Below are 20,672 nucleotides of genomic sequence, written 5' to 3' on the forward strand. Positions count from 1 at the left end.
TCCTGTTAATATAGATTCCTTGTTCATAAATTTACAAAAAATTTAAAGAGAAAACCAAGGTGTTTGTATTACTATATCATCAGTGTAAGTTACCCACATATGGAAAGACTTTGTAAGTTTTTTTATTGTGAGATTTGGAAAAATCTTGTAATAAAAAAAAATAACCATCAATAAAACACTGCCAAATAATTCCTCTAGATATATAATAACAAACAGTTTTATTCAAATAATTTGTGTATGTTGTTGCTGAGTGTTTTTGTTTGAAGCCGAGGTGGTAATAAACTTTTTAATCATTATTGTGGATATTCACTTTCTGAAGATAAAATGATTTCAAATACTTTTGACATAGCAGAGAAAACAGCTATAAATTTGTAATTCAGCTATAAATTTGTAATTCAGCTATAAATTTGTAATTCTTTGCATTTGGTAAATCGCTTAATTGGATTTCACTTAATAGTATTTGTGTCTTGCAATGATTAGAGGGTAAATAGCCATATTTTACGCGTAAACTATAATAAATTTAATCTTAAAAAAAAACACAAATTGTCACGTGGTTGTATTGTTATCACCCCATTCAAAATAGTAGAAGCTGTGAATTTTTATGAAAACGTAAAAACTAAAAAAACCTTTTAAAAAATCGTTTCCATTTTTTTTTTTTTTTCTATTCTAATTTTAATAACAATGTAAACATTTTTTACGCTGCTTTTTATTTCTAAGTACCTAATTAAGCTTCAGTAAATAATAATTTATGGTTAATTAGTAAGTAACTTTTTTGGTAAATGTTTTAAGCATTCTTGAATTGATATTTTGTGATATCACTGTATGTACGTTTAAAGGCATGTGAAAATTTAGAAATAATAAAAAATAAACGACATAAATTTTGCATAAAAATTATCTATACTTTATTACAAACAGTGTGGCGGGTAAATTACGCAAAAAAGTTTAAAAAAGTAAGGAAGTGATTAAGAATCTTAATCCTAATATCTTTATCTTAATAAGATAAATCATTACATTTCTTTACATTATGTTAGTGTTTAAACAATTTTAAACACAACAGGTTTTTAGCATTTTTATTATCAATTCTTAACAACTTCTTGGTTCTTTTATATCCACTTCTTCGCGTGATCTCTAAACTCTTTTATAACCAAAAAAGTCTCTATATCTACAATTTTCTCTTCTCTCCTTTCTAACTAAACAACAGCCTTTTGAAAATCAGTTTTTAATTCAAAAAGTAACTATGCCGTAATTAATGCATGACGTAAATATTATTACATATTTCTTTACTAGTATAAAAATTGATTTGTTTTTTTGGTACGTCTTCATAATGATTTTCTTATAACATTCTTAATTATCAAAAATTCTTTAAGGATTTCCTCTTAATCTTCGCAATGTTATCACCTCATTCAACATGACTGACAATGCGATTGTTTTTGTTTTACGTCAGAGCAACTTTATCAACAGCTTATGTCATTCTGTTGTGAAAAGCCCAAGAATAACACAGATTTTAGTGCTAAAATTCTGCTTCACGTTTTTTTTAAACTTTGCGCTTCGCCAGAACAGTGTTTTGTCATGACCGTAGCTAACTTATTTAAAGTAGATGGAAGGGAGCTAAGAAGAGAAGGGGCGCAAGCAATATGTCTTCTAACAATAAAACTTTTTTAGCATTCTTAACAGTAGAAGCAGTGCTTAGGAAAGCTTTTTTTTATAAGACAGTTTTTTTGTTGCAATTTGCACCTACCCCTTCCAATTTTTTTTTTCCTCAGTCGTTTAAGACGCTTCCCTGCTACTTTATATTTAGTATTATTTTTAGTGTTGTTACGACTATTAAATAACTTGACTGTCAACTAAAACGAAAAATATATTTTCTAAAGTCTATTTTCTAAAGTATAAGAATAATTTATTTTTTTGAAATAAATAGTAATTAAAGTATTAAAGTAATTTATATTTGCTTTCTATTTTTTAATATAATATCATTTAAATAATAATGGAGCAAAACAATATAAGAGAAGGGCTGCTCCAATAAAGGGACAGTCGATTCCCAGAACCCAATGATTTAGAGACCGTCTTAAATACTTGCTATATATCAAAAGTTCATTACTATCATATTTACAATGTGTTTGTATAGATGACATTTAGATTTTAGTTTGGATTGATAATGTAGACCTCGTATGTCTGATCCTTTGCCTTGTCATTTGCCTTGAAACTTGTGGCCTTATTCTTGGTCTTGGCCTTGTAATATGTGGCCTTGGCTTTCACTTTGGCCTTGCTATTTTGGCTTTGTTAACAGTTCTGTTTATTATGCGTTTTCTTTCCGTGATTTTATAAATTTCAAAACTACTAACTATTTTACTTTGAAAACCACCTATTACTCTACTACTAAAGTAATGCAAAACAAAATCGAGTCGTAAAAAAATATACCTTAAAATCTTAATCCCAAAGGACACCCTCAATTAACAATAACCGAAACTGAGACTTTTTTAAGCGCAAAAAAGAAACATGCGTGTAAAATTACGTTAACAATATTTGTAAAAAAGAAATTGGTGTCTTAAAATACAAGATATAAACACGGTTTCGTTTCCAACCATTTTTAAATAGATAAATTTTAAGGGCAGATGGCATTTCGTATATAATTTTTTTTTTAAATGATATACGAAATGCCATCTGCCCGTTCGCCATTTTTGCCCCGTTATCCGCTATAAAAAATTAATAATGTAACTACAACTCATATAAACAAAAGCTTAAAAAGTTAATTTTTACAATTAATAATATATTATTATACTTTTAAATTTTTTTTTGTAAATCCCTCTTTTAACCTTTATTATTCAAAGAATTTTTATAAATTTATATATAAACAAAAAGTTTAATGCAATTTTTTGTGTGAATATTCAGTATATATAACAGATCTATATTAGGGATGTGGCTTTTTGATTCCTCCAGTTTCCAATATAAAAAACAGATGAGCTCTGGTTTGAAACTAACTGAAAAGTCATTGGTTTTATTTAATTTTTAAAAAAAGTCACCCACCATGACCCTTGACTACACACTGGCTCATATATATCAACCTGGGTATCAAAAGAACCAGAATTTTATAGGGATTTCAGAAATAATAATGGTTTCAAATATTTTTATTAAAAAATTTTAACTGAAAATTGAAAAGATCGTTTTTTATGACATTTTTGTTTGCAATTTTTTTTTTTTAAATGTTTCAATAGAAAAGATTATGAGTTTTGAAATCATTAAAAAATTCTGGTTCTTTTGAGACCCAGGTTGGGAAAGGTGGCGTAAGATGAGCAGGTTCCTAAGATGGTATAACCTCTTTTACGGGTAGACTAATGATTTTTTCGCGTACTTTTTTGGTTAAGGATATTCATACAAGTTCGACGGTGTTATTTATTTTAATTTATTGGTTGTATAGTTAATATTTTTTGATTGTTTTACTGTTAAAAAAAATTTACTATCCCCGTTATAATTTTTTATTCTTCAGTATTTTGTAATTACGTCAGAACAAAACAAGATCATCAAAAATTTATAACATCCTCAATATTTATGCTTATCAACTGCTAATTCCATCGGTTATATGAGATAATACATAAGCTGTTGTCATGCTATTTAAATTAACCATGAGCGAGACTAGGTTTTTTCAAACCGAGACGAGACCGAGACGAGAAGTTAGTGCTTCTCCTGAGACCGAGAACGAGACGAGACATTTAACTATTTTTGAAAACAAATTTATTAAAATCCAAGTAAAATATAAAAAATGTAAACATGGTTTTGACAAATAGACACAAATGACATTTGTCAAATGTAAACAACTTTTTCAAATATTAATTCAGAACTTTTTTGCCAAACTTTTCCAACAAGACAATGTTTTCTCTGATTAAGATGATTTGTTCTACTTTTTCTGGGTGTAAGTTGTGTCTGGATGATCGGACGACATTTCCACCTGAGCTAAAAACTCTCTCTGATTTAGTTGAACTTGCTGGAATAGCTAAAATTTGTCTAGCTAATGAAGAAAGTTCTGGCAATGTATTTGAATGCAATTTCCACCAATCAAGAATCGGAAAGTCTTTTTTGGCATCAGGGAGATATTCATACTGGCACATTTCGCTCAAAATAGGATTCAGTTCAGATGTTGGCTCTTGCGTTTCAAGTCTGACGTTTAACTTGCGCTTCAGTTTTGAATTAGGGGACAAATCTGCTAAATGGACTCTGGCAACAGGTTGGCACTTAACATTATCCTTAACCTATGAGACTAACCATTCTTTTGTTGTTTGAAATTTTTTGAAGAGCTTCAAGTGAAGTCCCTTTAAAGCAGGATTTAATTAGTTTGCTGCAGCACTCAATAAGTTTTCAGTGTGACAAAGAGGAAATCTTTTCTCAATGCAGCTTTTCAAGTTTTTGCATACAAGACACCGTAGCCATTTTTTCCATCTGTCTCAATAAATTGATAAATTTTGTCATGGATTAAATAAAGAGAATCGGCGACATTGTTAATTGTTGGAATAGACTCAGCCGACAACGTTTCTGTAGCTTCTTTAAGTGGTGCCAAAATTTCTACTGCTCCCTCGATTGGTTTCAACTGTGATGCACTGATGGTCTTTGAAGAAAAAATATCTTCATTTGCACATAAGCTGATAATTGCACTCTTTAGATGTAGGACAGAAGCCATGCAATCCAGTTCACTATTCCATCTTGTATCAACAGATTGGCGTAACTGTCTAAAATTGATTCCTTGAGCGTCTGATTCTGATTCAAGCAACTCAGCTGCAACTGTTGACTGGTGAGTTTAAGAAGCCAAATCTTTACATGTTTGCAACGCATCATCCATTCCAGCAGTCATTCCAAATGAGTCTCGAACTGCACATTGCAAAATATGATTGTTGCACAAGTATTGGTCAAGGCGCTTTGACAATTTGACTGCAAGTTTCTTGCCTGGTCGTTCACGCAGTACATTGGCAAATCAGCAGGCAAATTTAGTTCTTCTAAGAAAGAATCCAGCTTTCCTTCAATTAAGATACCTATGTGTTTGCCTGGGAACTGTTGAACATGGGGTGTCCAGTGATGTAGTCTCCAATTTTCGTCAATAGCATGAAAAGTCCAAGAGATGTAGCTGTCCTGAGCTCTAGAAGTCCAAAGGTCAGAAGTAAATGATGCACTTTTTAGATTTGGCGTATTCTCCGTTATTATGCTCTTCATTCCAGCTTGAACTTCTCTTGACCGAATTGAAAGCTTCCTTGAATGTCTTGTTCTGTGATGAACGCTCAGTTTAGGGTTTGCAATGTCAAACAATTTCTTGAAACTTCTTCCTTCGACTGCTGAAAAGGATGCCAGATCAGTGCAAAAGTAATCCAGTATTGCAGAGTCAAACTGTTTTTGAATGGAATTTTCTTTGTCATATTTGGACTTTGTTTCAAGCATTTCGACCATGGTTCGTTGTTTCTTCTTAGGAGGAGGAAGAAGAGAGTCGTCAGTTTTTTCAGAATACTCAACGTAATTTTGGCTGTGTTTTTTTTCGAGGTGACGATGAAGTCCGCTTGTGTTTCCATCTTTTGTTGTCAAAGACTTTTTGCACGCCTTGCATTCAGCACCGTCACTTGTTTTTTGAAAATATCTCCAGATTTTGTTTTTTCTTGGTGACATTTTGACTGTTGAAATGAGGCAAGAATATTCCTTTTCAATATGAACAATATGTGTCAAGTTGAATTCCGCTGGCAAACTAATGAAATTAAGTCGAAAGTACACCATTTTAAATTAACCACGAGACGAGATCTCGCTCATGGTTAATTTAAATTAAAGTACTTGGTGAAGTTGCTTTAGAAGATACGATTTTAGACGCTCAAGATGAGATGCAGCTTTTTATTAGAAAAAGCGCGTTTTTCTAAAGTTATTCTCCGCGGAGCTTTATTTTTTTATTTCCAGAGCAAAAGTTTTTTCAAAACATAGTATCGTTAACTTTTTTAAAGATTTGTTATTGTTTTTTTTTTTATGGTTGAGATAATTACTTTTTTATTAAACATTTTCCTTGAAGATACAATTTAATTTAATTTTTTTTTGTGATTATTTTTTCTTAGGAAAACAGTTTAAAAAAGCTCATCCTAAGAAACTGGTTTCCTAAGATGAGATGATTGGGTGTGTTGAAAATAACGCAATTTTTGATATAAATTTTTTTTATAAACTATGTATTTATATTTTTTAAAAGGAAATATTAATTTTTGATAATCTGCAAAAATAAATATAAATATTATAATATTTCGGATGCAAAAAAAACAATACACTGTTAACATGCTCAACATACGCAACTTATACTAAAAATTTACTGATATATAGGAGCCAGTGTGTAATCAAGGGTCATGGTGGGTGACCTTTTTCAAAAATTATATAAAACCAATAACTTTTCAGTTACTTTCAAACCAAAGTTTTTTATATTGGAAACTGGAGATACCAAAAATTTACCAATAAGTCACATCCCTATATATTTACAACGGACTTTTCAGTAAATAAAAAGGAAAAAAAAATGTAGTTGCCTTGTTTATTTTTTTGCAACATTACGAGAAATTATTACGTTTATGTTAGGGGTTCTTGACGACAGAACCTTACGGTCTTCTATGATTTTTTTTATCAACGATGTTTTTTTGTTGTTTTATTATAGTTATTTACTTTTCAAGTCTTATCTTGTAAACTTTATAATTTATAACGAAATATTGTTTAAAATTTAATGAAGAAAAAAAAAATCTTTTTATATCTATTTCAAGCAAAACATATATCAATGTACAACTAATGTGATGTCAATGATGAAAGATAAATGTGATTTCAATTATAGAAGGCCTTGTTTTAATTTTTAAATATAAGCACTGTTTTTACAAATGTTTATTAAAACGTATGCTACCCGGGTATGCTACTTTGTACTCTAATTATATAGTTTCTTTGTTCGTTTTTTGTTGTTGTTTTGTTTGTTTTTTAATTTGCAAACAACTTGATTGCAAGACCAAATTAAATAGGACTATAAATGAAAAGGGATTTTTTTACTGGAAAAAAATTATTTGAGTGTCATAACATCAACGTCTAAATATTTAATAGGGAAAATATAATGAGAGTTGTAAAGGAAAATAATTATATTTTCAAAGTAACTTAATTGTAAAGAAAGTAGCCATTTTTGTTATGGAATTATTCCCATAAGAGATTTAAAAAAATATTTTTTTAATTATATTGTATTTCATTGGGAACTTAAAATAAAAAATAATTTGTTTTATTGCCGTTTCTTTAGATTTTATGAATCGTTCTTATTACACTTTACGGGTCATCCATAAATGATGTCAGTAAATATAGGGGAGGGGGGAGGGATTGGGAGGGGGGAGGGAGTGCTGGAAAGTTTGACACTAATTGACAATGGGGTGTTGTAGCCAAAATGATGTCAATTTAAATTATTTTTTTAGTTTTAATGAACAGATTTTAACGGTATTTACATCTACTAAATGGTATAGAAATGATGTTTTGTTAGTGGGGAAATTAATATTAAATGCGGGGAATTTGATATTATATTTTATTAAATTGTTTATAATATAATATTATAAATTAATATAATAAGTTTCCCAGACACATTAAATAGGTAGCAACTACTAACGTAAAATAAAAATTACTATCGTTTTATTTGACTGCGAATCAAATTATGTTAGAAATATTAACTCTTTGTATATAAAATTCACAATCGTTATTCGCTCCCTAGCGGATTAGAAAATGTGGTTCAAAGTAAACTCATAAAAGTAAACTCATAAATTTGTCATTTTTTGAAATTAAATTGTCGTTATTTCAAATACGAAACTCTAATTGCTCTCTAGTTGATTGTAAAACGTGATGCAATGCAAACACATAAAGTCTATTAAAAATTCGAAAACGCTAACTTCTCCCTAGCGGGTTGAAGAAACTCTTTTAAAAAGCTTGCGCTAACGATAAGCAAAATCATTATTCTGATTGTGATGTAAACAATACTAATAAATCAATACTAAAATATGGATAAAACCGCATTACTTATCTTATTGATGGTCTCGTATGGAAATGCTCATCCCGAAAAAAAAAGGTTAATACCCTGATAGAGGTCCATAGTATATGGAATTCATTAAAAGAAGAGAAACTGGTGCATAAAGATGTTGAATCAAGAGTAATGTATTTAATTAATTTATTTAATGAAAAGGCAATGAAGTTCAAGAGCAAGCAATTATCATTTTGGGTCAATACTCCAAAACAGTCTGCCCCCACGTATACTCCACTTGAATTTGACAAGAATTCGTCTACTTCAAAGAAGTTACGGAACATTAGAAGGCAAAAGGCACGTCAAAACAGTCCCTGTTAGATTGATCAGTCCTCAGAATGAATCTCATTTAAAACTGCACCCTTTTGCAGTTCAACTATAAAATATGTGGAAGAAACTTGTTCTATTTTAGGGCTAAATGAAGTTTGTTTCATTAGCCAAGACGACAAGGCTAGAGTGCCAATTGGAATCACAGCAGCCAAAAAACAGACGCCGTTGTTGAGGCATTTGGAGTACCGGGTAACTCTCCCGGACCACGACTGGGTCATGGCTACTAAACACAAGCTTATACCATCTGTATACGCTGGAATTACGATCAAAAAAGATGGTCTCGGAAAAACAGATGCTGTTACTTATTCTGGACCTACCTATATTGTTGTTGGATCAGGAAAACACGCATCCTCGACCGCTTTCGCTCATAGATTAGACTTTCAGCGGCTCTTGGATATCAAAGAATTCGACTCTATTACCAGAGATCCTCAAACTAATATGGTTAAGCCTATCTTTGTGTTTAGCGTCGATGGAGGACCCGACGAAAATCCCAGATACCAGAAAGTAATTGAAATCGGGATTCACCATTTCTTGAAGAATAACCTTGACGCCCTTTTCATCATGACAAACATCATCCAGGCCGCAGTGCATTCAACAGAGCTGAGCGACGAATGGCACCTCTAAGTAAAGAATTGTCTAGCGTGATTCTTCCGCACGAACATTGCGGAACTCATCTTGATTCTCAAGGTAATTACATTGACAAAAGTTAATTTGTAAAAATATTATTATAATTTTTAACCTAAATTAACCAACATATCTTTTTAAATCAGGCAGGACTATAGATAAAAATTTAGAATAACAGAACTTTGGTTTTGCTGAACAGGCTTTGGCTGATATTTGGTCTGACCTACAAATTGACGGTTATCCAACCATTGCAGAGTATATTGATCCAGACATTCAGAGCTAGAGTCAAGGAGCCTTTTATTACAAGATCAACATTGGATTGCCGATCTTCTTCGTACAAGTCAATATTTTACTCAATTTGTGAAATGTAAAAATCGTTCTTGTTGTCGGACTATTAGAAGCTCTTACTTTACTCTAATTAGAACAAGACTTCTTCCGCCACCTGTCCCTGTCAACCAAACGAGAGACGGGCTCAAAGCAGTAGATGTCTCAGAAGGAGCAAAAGAATTGTTTCCACCATCCGTCGTTATGCTCATCGCATCAAACATTGAAAGTATTCTTCCTCGTAATGCCAAAGGATTTTCAATTTTGCCGTTTGATGCGTTTTGTCCTTCAACTCAGTTTAGCCTAGCTGATAGAATCTGTAAAAAGTGCAAAATCTTTTTTGCCTCTCAAGCTATGTTGAAAAAGCACACTTCTATCCATTCTTCTGCTATAACACTCCCTCTAATTAAAAGCTTTGCCTTGCAGAAGAGTTTGGAAACTGCTGAACGGTTAGATAAAAATGAAGTTGACGCAACAAAATTGATTGTACCTCAAGAATATGATATCCTTTTGGAGCACAGAGCATTCACTACCTATTGTTTCAATCGATGATCACTTCAACAACCCATGGGAAGATTATATTAAAGATATATAATACTATTTGCTTAGTTGATCATTTAATGAGATATCGACTATTATATAACATAATTTGGTGAGATCTACTATTATATAAATGTATAATTTAGTCAGAATAAAAATCAATGATTTTTAAGCATTTTTATTGTTTTTTAGGGGGGGTGGGGGAGTACACAAAAACTGACATCATGTATAAATATATATATATATATATATATATATATATATATATATATATATATATATATATATATATATATATATATATATATATGTATATATATATATATATATATATATATATATATATATATATATATATATATATATATATATATATATATATATATATATATATATATATATATATATATATATATATATATATATATATATATATATATATATATATAGACAAAATATACAGTTGATGGCAATTTGTTAAGAAAAAATTTAAATTAAACTCAATTTAACTTAAAGGAAAGTTCATTATAAATTAAGAACTCTACATTTTTCAACTCTACGTTTTACACTTGTTTCAAATTTTCTTCGCTGATACTATTTTAAGCTATTTCGTTTTTGTTTATTTTTATCCACACAGACTTCCTTCGTCTTTCTTTTTAAGAGGTTCTAACTGGTAAAGAGTTGCTAACATTTTAACAGTTAAATTCAAAAAATTAAAATCTAAATATAATAAGATGACGTTTATTAAATTAAAGATAATTAATAGTTAAAAAATTAAAGATATGCAAATAATAATTAAAAAACATAAAGATTTGTGTATTATTTATATTTATCAATTTGAACAAAACCGACATAATTATCAATATTTTCTAATAAAAAATTAAATTATTTCGTCAGATATCTCTAGTAAAAGGCAGGGATCCTAAAAAAGACGTCTTTTGAACGTTCAAAAGACGTTTTTTTACGTCCCGTGTCCGCTGGGATGTAATATTGTTTTCCATTGAGACATTTTTATAATTTTGATTTAAGCTTTAAACAAATTAAATGAATGAGTGGTGATTTACAATGTGAAAACGCATTGGTATAATTGAGCATGAAATCATGCAATTTTTCAGTTAAAGATCTTATCTTGCCTTTTAAAATAAAACTTTTATTAATACAGCTGTTGTCATTCCCTTCCACTTCTTCATTTTCTTCCAAACCTAAATTGTGAAGCACATCTAATTCTAGTCTTTTGATATTGCTACTTGATGGTCTAAATATTTTATGAATAGATTTTAACTTCCAAAGTTCCAATGTTGCCTGTTGAATCGCCATACTATTTTATTTTCTATTTACTATTTTCTGCAGGAAATTTTCTTTGCAATTCTGACATATTACAAGTTTATAATAAATAATAAATAGACACATCTGCACGATCCCATATATATGATTTAGTTGCCATAAATATAATTTTTTTTTTCTTCTCCCGTTTTCCAAACCCGGAAATGTTAGCCTCATTCATGTTACTTATGTTATTTAATTCTAATTGGTTAAATGACATTTTCGAGGTACAGTATAATCCCGTTAACTCGGACTCTGAACGGGTATATATGTTTTGTCCGACTTAGCGAATGTCCGAGTTAAGCGAAGCTTTTGGTAAGTATAGAGAATTAAAGGGGAATTGAAAATTTGACCGACTTGACATCCGAGATGAACAAAATTGGATTTGCAATCAGCATGAGCGTCCTCTATACCTGTCTACTTCCAAGAAGTTACGGAACATTAGAAGGCAAAAGGCACGTCAAAACAGTCTCTGTTAGATTGATCAGTCCTCAAAAAAAAAAAAAGTAAAAGTACGACTTATCCAGGGTCCAAGTTAACGGGATTCTACTGTATATATTATGAATACCGTTATTTATTTATAAAAATTTGAGTGTGCATTTATTTAAAAAAATTTGAGTGTGACACTTACAAATATCAATAAATAAGTAGCACTTATTTACATGGTTATTTAAACATTTTTGGTTCATAAAACATAGTTTAATGCATCTATAATGACGTGTTTCATAAGTGTTTTTCCGAAAGTGATTGTTCCGCGAGTTACTGTTGCAAAAGAATTCATTTTGACATTATTTTTATTTTTTATCTTTGTTTCATAAAGGTAAAACATTTTATTACAACATTTTGGTATATAAGAGGCCGGATGAATAAAAATGAGCAATTGCTTTTACTCATTAATTGGTCAGCTTTATGTGAATAAAAAAACTTCAGCAATTTTACTTAAGTTTTCATTCTCGTAAAGCTGAGCAATTACTGAGTATATTGCTAAAGTTTACTTGAATAAAAATTTGAGTAATTCTGCTAAAGTTTTTATTCACGTAAAGCAGACCAATTACTGAGTAAAGGCAATAGCTCATTTTTATTCACCCGGCCTAAGATGTTTTGTTTTTACAATTCTATCCATTTATCATAAAAATTTTAAAAAATTAAAGGACTTCAAAATGTTGTTTAGCGAAAACGCTCGTTTCACAAGTGCTACTTACGAAAGCGCTAACTGCTAGGTAGCAAAAAAATTTTATTTTGAAATAAAAAAAATTCAACTTTTAAAATGCTTTGTGTCCTATGAAAATGTCCTATGAAAACTTGAGAAATGAACATTGTCAATTTTAAATATTTTTTTTTTTTATTTCTTTACAAAAAAAATTAATTTCTAGTTATCAATATCCTTTCGATAGAATTTTTTTTTCCAATTTGCTTTTCTGACTGGTTTGAGACCGTTTTTTGTCAGATTTGTAAAAAATCATTCAGGAATTAAAGTTTATATTGGTGATAACCTAAGCCTTCATTTTTGTATGCTGTTTTTTTTTTGCTAAATTGCAAACTCTACCCATTTATTGCAACCACTTGACAATGAATTTTATGAACCTTAAATCATATTGGAGGAAAATACTTAATAAATCAAAAACTTCATGTTCAGTACAACTAGTAGACAAATACAAAGAATAAATTGTATACTTATATTTATTCATCAGATCAAGTATAAAAGTATACTTATATTTATTCATCAGATCAAGAGGCAAGCAGTAATTTTAATAGCTGCTTTGAAAAAATATGGTGTTTACCCATTAAATGCTAGTATTATGCTCAATCTTTTGTCAGGTTTTAATAAAAATATTGAAACTGTTAAAAATAATGGTAACCTAGCAATAGTTAATTTAGCCTTACTTAAGTTAGTCTAGCAAAAATTGCTTTAGCGATTGCGTCGTACTGATGTCAAGAATAAAAAAAAAAGCTAAGGCGAAAAAAAAAAATTATTACTAACCATAAAAAAAGTATAGAAAGACTTTTTTTAGAAGATTTACAGGCAACATTCTAAAATATTCCACTTGCAATCTGAGTTATTTAATACGCCAGTACATAAAGCACAAAGTAATGCATACTTTTTTATATTTATATACTGAACCCTTTTATTTAAATTTCATTTTGAATTTAAATTATGCAAGAGTCAACCATAGCTCAGTGTTGTGGCTAGTGGGTTTGAGCCCCTTCCCCAAATCTGCCATTAGGGCCCCAAAATCTTACTAAAAAAAGAAGTCCATAAATTTGAAAAAAGGCCCTTAAATTTCGAAATCGGCCCCTAAAATTGGAATACAATACTCTCGTTTAAATAATATTCGTAAATATTTTCTTATCTTTAACTATTTCCTCCATCACGACAGAATCTATAATATTAAAATATAAATCATACATTGCTAGCAGCAGGCCTTGTGATAAAGCGTTAGCCATAACGCACGAACGCAAAAAGCGACTTTGCGTTAGGCAAGACAATTTACATTAAGCTAAAAACTTGTTTATTTGATAATATTTAAATAACTATAAAGATATTTTATATATATATATATATATATATATATATATATATATATGTATATATATATATATATATATATATATATATATATATATATATATATATATATATATATATATATATATATATATGTATATATATATATATATATATATATATATATATATATATATATATATATATATATATATATATATATATATATATGTATATATATATATATATATATATATTCTTAAATATTTAAATTTATAAAAATACTCAGACGACTAGCAGAATGTAATCGGCTGTTTTATAAGTTTTTCTTAAGTGACTTTTTCGCGAATTACTATTGCAAAAAAAATTCTTTTTGAGATGATTTTTATTTTGTTTCAAAAAAAAAAAATTTAATTTGATAATACTTCTACTGAAGAAAACATTTCATTACGATTATTTTGGTACATAAATATATTAATTTTTACAATTTTATCCATTTAGTGAACAAATTCTGTTAATGGACTTCAATAATGTGTTTAGCAAAAGCGCTTGTTTCGCAAGTGCTACTTCCAAATGCGCTAATTTCTTTAGTAGCAAAAAGCCTTATTTTGAAATCCACTCACGAAATGCTATAGTTTTGAATGAGCACTTGCAAAATGAACAAAGATTTAAAAATTTTTGTTTAATTCGTAGGAAAAAAATGTATTCCTTGTTATCGATATCCTTTCAAAAGCATTTTCCCCCAGAAATTTACAAAATCTGCCGGTTAACAATTCTAGTTTCAGGGATTTTTTCAGAAAGCAGCCAGCAGTTTTTAAGGATTCGCCTTTTTATTTTTTATTTTTTGAATTTTAGCCCGATTGTTATTATAAGTTTTTTGATAAAAAAAAATATTTTTTCGCCGGAAATATTTCTAGTTTAAATAAGGCTTTTATTCCATTTTTTTTTCTACTTTATTAGAAACTTTATTAGGGTAATATCTTTTTTACTTGATGTATTAACTGAACCAAACAAGTTTTTAAGAATAAATCTTTGTTTTAAAAATTGTTTACATTAGATAACAGTATTTAGGCACCACTCCTAATTAGAAATTTCAGGCTGTTTCATTTCTCCCGCATTCCACTTCTGATCACCCTACATGTTGTTTCAAATGATAAAAAATCAATAAATTGTTTTATATTTGAAAAAAATCGGAAACAAAATAAACACAAAGACATTATTTCCTTATAATATTTCTGTATCGATTGTGTTAATTACTCTAGCTTATTTTAAGTTAATGAAGCCAGTTTAGCGGTAATTTAGTAAATTGCGATAGTTGAAAAAAATATCAATAAATGCGAAACCCATGTTAAAAATATTTTATGACGTTAAAAATTCCATTTCGCTAATGAGTTAAGCATTTTTTTAAATCATAAAAAGTCCAGAATACAATGACGTGTAATCATTATAATACTTTATGTTAGTATACATGGGCAGATGCTGAGGATGATGGGGGTTTAGGGAATTCCCCACTCCACCACCATTAGATATTTTGGAAAGAATCTTATTATGTAAATGTATATATTTGACAAAGAATGTTGTTTGAAAGCTGAAGTAAATCAAGGAGGCGTAAAATTGTGTAGAGCAAGAAAAAAAATCGGAATGATGAAAAATACGACGTAATTTCATAGTTGCATAGAGACTAATATTCTAAAAAAGTTAACTGAAAAAGTTTTATGATTTGTGGCCTTTTCTGCACACAAATCATAAAACCCTTCCCTACTTTACTAGGTAGTATGGGTTCAGCGAATCAATAAGTCGTCCCCTTCCCTTCCTTCCTAGATTGTTTAAGATCCACCAAATTAAAATACTTAAAAATTGCCACCCTTTACTTGATGGTCTGGATCCGCCCTTATTAAGTATTACAATAATGATAAACAATATAAACATTGTTTGTTAATTGCATAAATCTGATAATTCTATAGTAACTATGGTAGAAAAATTCCGTTGAATGCAGCTACTTTGTAAGATTAAGCAGAGTTGTTACGATATAATATGTCTGGCAGATCTGTCGACATATTTTCAAACATATTTTCTGCCGACATAAAATATGTCCCACATATTTTCGATTGACATATTTTGACATAATTTTATGTCTGAATTATTTTCTGCTGACATAAAATATGTCAGACATATTTTCTGTCGACATATTTTGACATAATTTTATGTCTGAATTATTTTCTGCTGACATAAAATATGTCAGACATATTTTCTGTCGACATATTTTGACATAATTTTATGTCTGAATTATTTTCTGCTGACATAAAATATGTCAGACATATTTTCTGTCGACATATTTTGACATATTTTTATGTCTGAATTATTTTCTGCTGACATAAAATATGTCAGACATATTTTCTGTCGACATATTTTGACATAATTTTATGTCTGAATTATTTTCTGCTGACATAAAATATGTCAGACATATTTTCTGTCGACATATTTTGACATAATTTTATGTCTGAATTATTTTCTGCTGACATAAAATATGTCAGACATATTTTCTATCGACATATTTTGACATATTTTTATGTCTGAATTATTTTCTGCTGACATAAAATATGTAAGATATACTTTCTATGGACATATTTTGACATAATTTTATATCTGAATTACTTGCTGTTTGATATTCTTGAAGAAAAAATCAATCTAACAATTTTATTGCGCATTTCAACTTAATTTACAGAGTTAAGTAAAAATAGTTTAACAAATTTGTTGCTTTTTGCAATCAATTATAATTGAAGGTCAACAAAAAAAAAATTTTTTTATGGTGCTGAGCAAACAATTTGTTTTTTGGATTGCATTTCACATTTTGATTTCAAATATGCAACTCATTTTTTACCATCACGTCAAGTTGTAAAGGTATTTGGGTTCAGATGATCTGAACCCAATATTAAATATTAAAGATCTGAATCAGATCTTTAATATTTGGGGTAAAGTCCCTAATATTGTCAAAAAAAAAGTTGTTCAAAAGTATGTCAACTTGGGTCTCAAAAAAAGCGTATTAAAAAGATAGTATAGAGATTTTAGAAAACACAAAAATTTTTTGGCAAAAAAATTATTTGAAAAAATGCTAAAGACTCTTAAAAAAATGTCAACAAAATGTTTTTCAGCAATAATACAAAAAATACTTATTTTTATTACAAACGAATAACATCTTTAAAATCTCTATGAAAATACGCTTCTTTTGAGACTCAGGTTGACATACTTTTGAACAACTTTTTTTTCGACAATATTAGGGACTTTACCCCAAATTCTAAAAATTTGAACCCAAATATCTTTACAACTTGACGTGATGGTAAAAAATGAGTTGCATATTTGAAACCAAGATAAGAAATCCTACATAAAAAACAAATTGTTTTCTTGGCACCAGAAAAATTTTTTGTTTTTGTTGACCTGTGTTATGCTTCATAAAACTTTTATTTTAAATCCTATAATCAAATATCTTTTGTTTCATAAAGGTCTTTTTCTGCCCTTTTTAGCGATGTATCATTTGATAGTATTGACAAAGTATTTTTAGCGATGTATCATTTAAGAGTATCGACTAGTATTGTTGCATCATTTGATAGAATTTGATAGTATTTGATAGTATTTGATAGTATTTGATAGTATTGATTAGTATGGATTAGTATTGGCGATTTCCCTTATTAGAATGTAAAAACCATCTCAAGCTACGTTCTTATTACTGAAAATGGTTTTTATTAATATGACTAAACTTAAAGTTATTCTCTTGATTAAAATAATATTTAAAAAAAAACATTTTTAGTTATTTTTAACTAATAGTTGATTCATTCAATAAATTATTCTCTATTTTTGACTTTAAATCGTAAGGAAAACGAAAATAATAATTATTCCAATATATATTTCACTCAAAACATTTTATGTAAGCTTATGGCCGTTAATTATGCTGTTATAATGCAATTGTCAATTATTTTATTGTTAAATAAAACATAACTATTATAACTAAAAGTATATTATTCGTAATTAGTTATAAATTATTACCGGTTAGTCTTCTTAATATGAATTTAATGAGCTGAATATAACTTTTGTGAAATATTTCAAATTCTTCAGCTTAAATGAATTTAATTTGCCACGAATTTTTTGAAATTCAGTGAACCGTTTTTTTCATAGAATCTTTTGAATTCAATTTTTCATAATGAAATCTTTTTCAGGATCAACTAATAATTAAAAATAACTGAAAAAGTTTTTTTTTTAATATTATTTTAATCAAAGAAATAATTTTAAGTTTAGTCATACTAATAAAAACCACTTTCAATAATAAAAACTCAGCTTGAGATGGTTTTTACAATCTAATAAGGAAAGGCGCCAATACTAATCAATACTATCAAATGATGCCTCAATACTAGTCAATATTAGTCAATACTATCAAATGTCAATATTAGTCAATATTATCAATGTCTATATTGGTCATAATCAATAAATAAGTCATAATCAATAAATAAGTCAATAAATGCCAATATTAGTCAATACTATCAAATAATACATCGCTAAAAAGGGCAGAAAAAGACCTTTATGAAACAACTGATGTTTGCTTATAGGGTTTAAAGTAAAAGTTTTATGAAGCATAACTGATTGCAAAAAAGCAACAGATTTGTCAAACTATTTTCACTTAACTCTGTAAATTAAGTTAAAATGCGCAATAAATTTGTCAGATTGATTTTTTCTTCAAGAATATCAAACAGCAAATAATTTAAATATAAAATTAGGTCAAAATATGTCGACAGAAAATATGTCTGACATATTTTATGTCGGCAGAAAATAATTCAGACATAAAATTATGTCAAAATATGTTGACAGAAAATATGTCTGACATATTTTATGTCAGCAGAAAATAATTCAGACATAAAATTATGTCAAAATATGTCGACAGAAAATATGTCTGACATATTTTATGTCAGCAGAAAAGAATTCAGACATAAAATTATGTCAAAATATGTCGATAGAAAATATGTGGAACATATTTTATGTCGGCAGAAAATATGTCTCAGACATATTTGACAGATAACAACCCTGAGATTAAGTTTGTAGTTTTGCGAATGACGTTGCATCGTTGCATGCAATTTACAAAGCAATTTATAAAGTATTATACGCAAAATCTCAGAAGAGGAAGTTAAAAAACGTTCTCTCTCCATCTTTTAAATTAAACGCAAAATAAATTTGAAAAATCAAAAATTTGTTGAACACAATTTTAAATTCTAGCCTACGAACATTCTACGGTACTATTTGAGTTTTAATCGGTCAATATAAATAGAGTTAAATGAATAAATGTAATATTACTATTTAATAGAAAATTGAATTAACCATTAGAAAACAATACAATAAAAAAATTAATATGAATAGGATTTATACAGCCCACAATACAGTTTTAACTTTACACGCTCTAAAAAACCATAAGAAGGAAACGTTGCGGTAATTTTAAAAGAATCGTTCCAACTGTGGAATTGAAAGGAAAAACAAGTGATATTTAGGAACTTAATCGAGGAAAACAATCTGAGGACACTGCAGGAATAAATCTAGCATTCTTTTATTTACCTATAATGTAAATTATTTGGGTAAAAATAAAATACTTAGGTAAACATATTATTAAACCAGCCCAGCATGGTTTTTATTTGGGAAATTTGCAACCGTTTTTTTCTATTCCGAGTATTTTTATTTTATTTTATTTTAGAAACTACTATTTCAAAACAAGTTGGCAAAAATCAAAAATAAATACTAACAAGTTTCTAGACGTTACTTCTAGAGGAAAAATAATTTATTATTATACTTTTTTTAAAAACTCTTTTCTTTAAAACTAATAAATAAATATATACCTAAAAATATGAACCCTTCTTGTCGAATTAAAAAATTTTATTCTCTCTGTGGTTGATATAACCAGGTACTTATAATTATAACTGTGAATTAACTTTGTTTGGAACAGTTTTTGATTTAAAATATGTGTCATTCAAGGCTTTGCTAATTATATTTGTTATTGTTTTATATGTACATTATTATACATATTATTATATATTATACGTATCATTATGTAAATACATTATTATTATATATACATTATTACATATATACATTATAGTCATGCACTTGTAAAACGTTTCGACAATAAGATCAGTATTTTAAGGTAACAAAGCGAAAAAAAAAATTCTTAAAAGTTATCTATTTAGCTATAAATATAACTTTTAAGAAATATAATAATTATAAAAACTAAGTTAATTGTTATATGACTTTTAAAAGTTTTAAATATTTATTGAAATAAAATAATAAAAGTTAATTGGTATAAAAAAAAGTTTAAAGTTATGTGAAATCAAATAAAGTATTGATTTTGACATGGATCAATAATCATTACTCAATTTACATAATCAAAAATTAAAACTTAATTATCACTTACCTACAAGTTTTGAATTTCTGCCTTTTGTCTTGTCGATAGGATTGCAGTAAACTTTTTTCTAAATTATTGCAATTTATCAATATGTTTCGCTCAGTACTTTTTTTAAATGATCACAAAAGTGGCGACTTAAGTACTTACAACATCCCAAAACACACCTCTCAAAGCTCAAAAAAATAGTTAAAGGAGATAAAAATGTTTTTTAAAAGATCAAAATTCTTCTTTATTATGCTATTAAAAATGAAATAAGTCTTTGTTACTTGATAATATACATGCTTTCAAATACCAGAAAAACAAGCATTAAGTTATTTTGTCATTGTTTTATCATTATAATAGAATATGCGCAACATTGTAAAATGATTACTTGCAATTATTGATGCATTGAAATGTAATTAGGCCTTATTTAAAACAATATTCTGCAACAACAATTGGTCAAAAAAAAAATATTAGTAAAATACAAGGAAGGACTTTTTCATTTGGCAGAGAACTTTTTACGCTATATAAGTTTATAATAACTGAGTAAATATATTAAAATAATAACTGAGTAAATATATAAAATA

The 20,672-nt window shown here is 28.3% G+C and overlaps 1 protein-coding gene across 2 annotated transcripts in view; it reads right to left on the reverse strand.

Annotated features, from left to right (window-relative positions):
- The window catches only part of LOC136091207 (ammonium transporter Rh type C-like), a 58,881-nt gene extending 38,467 nt beyond the window's left edge, over positions 1 to 20,414 (reverse strand). The window contains exon 1 of one of the 2 annotated variants that reach the window (XM_065818276.1): positions 20,116 to 20,414. The gene's annotated coding sequence lies outside the window, so the exon portion shown is untranslated. Of the gene's footprint in view, positions 914 to 20,115 lie in introns of those variants that run through there. The other variant, XM_065818277.1, reaches the window with a different exon arrangement.
- Positions 20,415 to 20,672: the final 258 nt, after the last annotated feature.

The sequence above is a fragment of the Hydra vulgaris genome, chromosome 14 (genome assembly GCF_038396675.1).
Source record: "Hydra vulgaris chromosome 14, alternate assembly HydraT2T_AEP".
NCBI classification, from domain to species: domain Eukaryota; kingdom Metazoa; phylum Cnidaria; class Hydrozoa; order Anthoathecata; family Hydridae; genus Hydra; species Hydra vulgaris.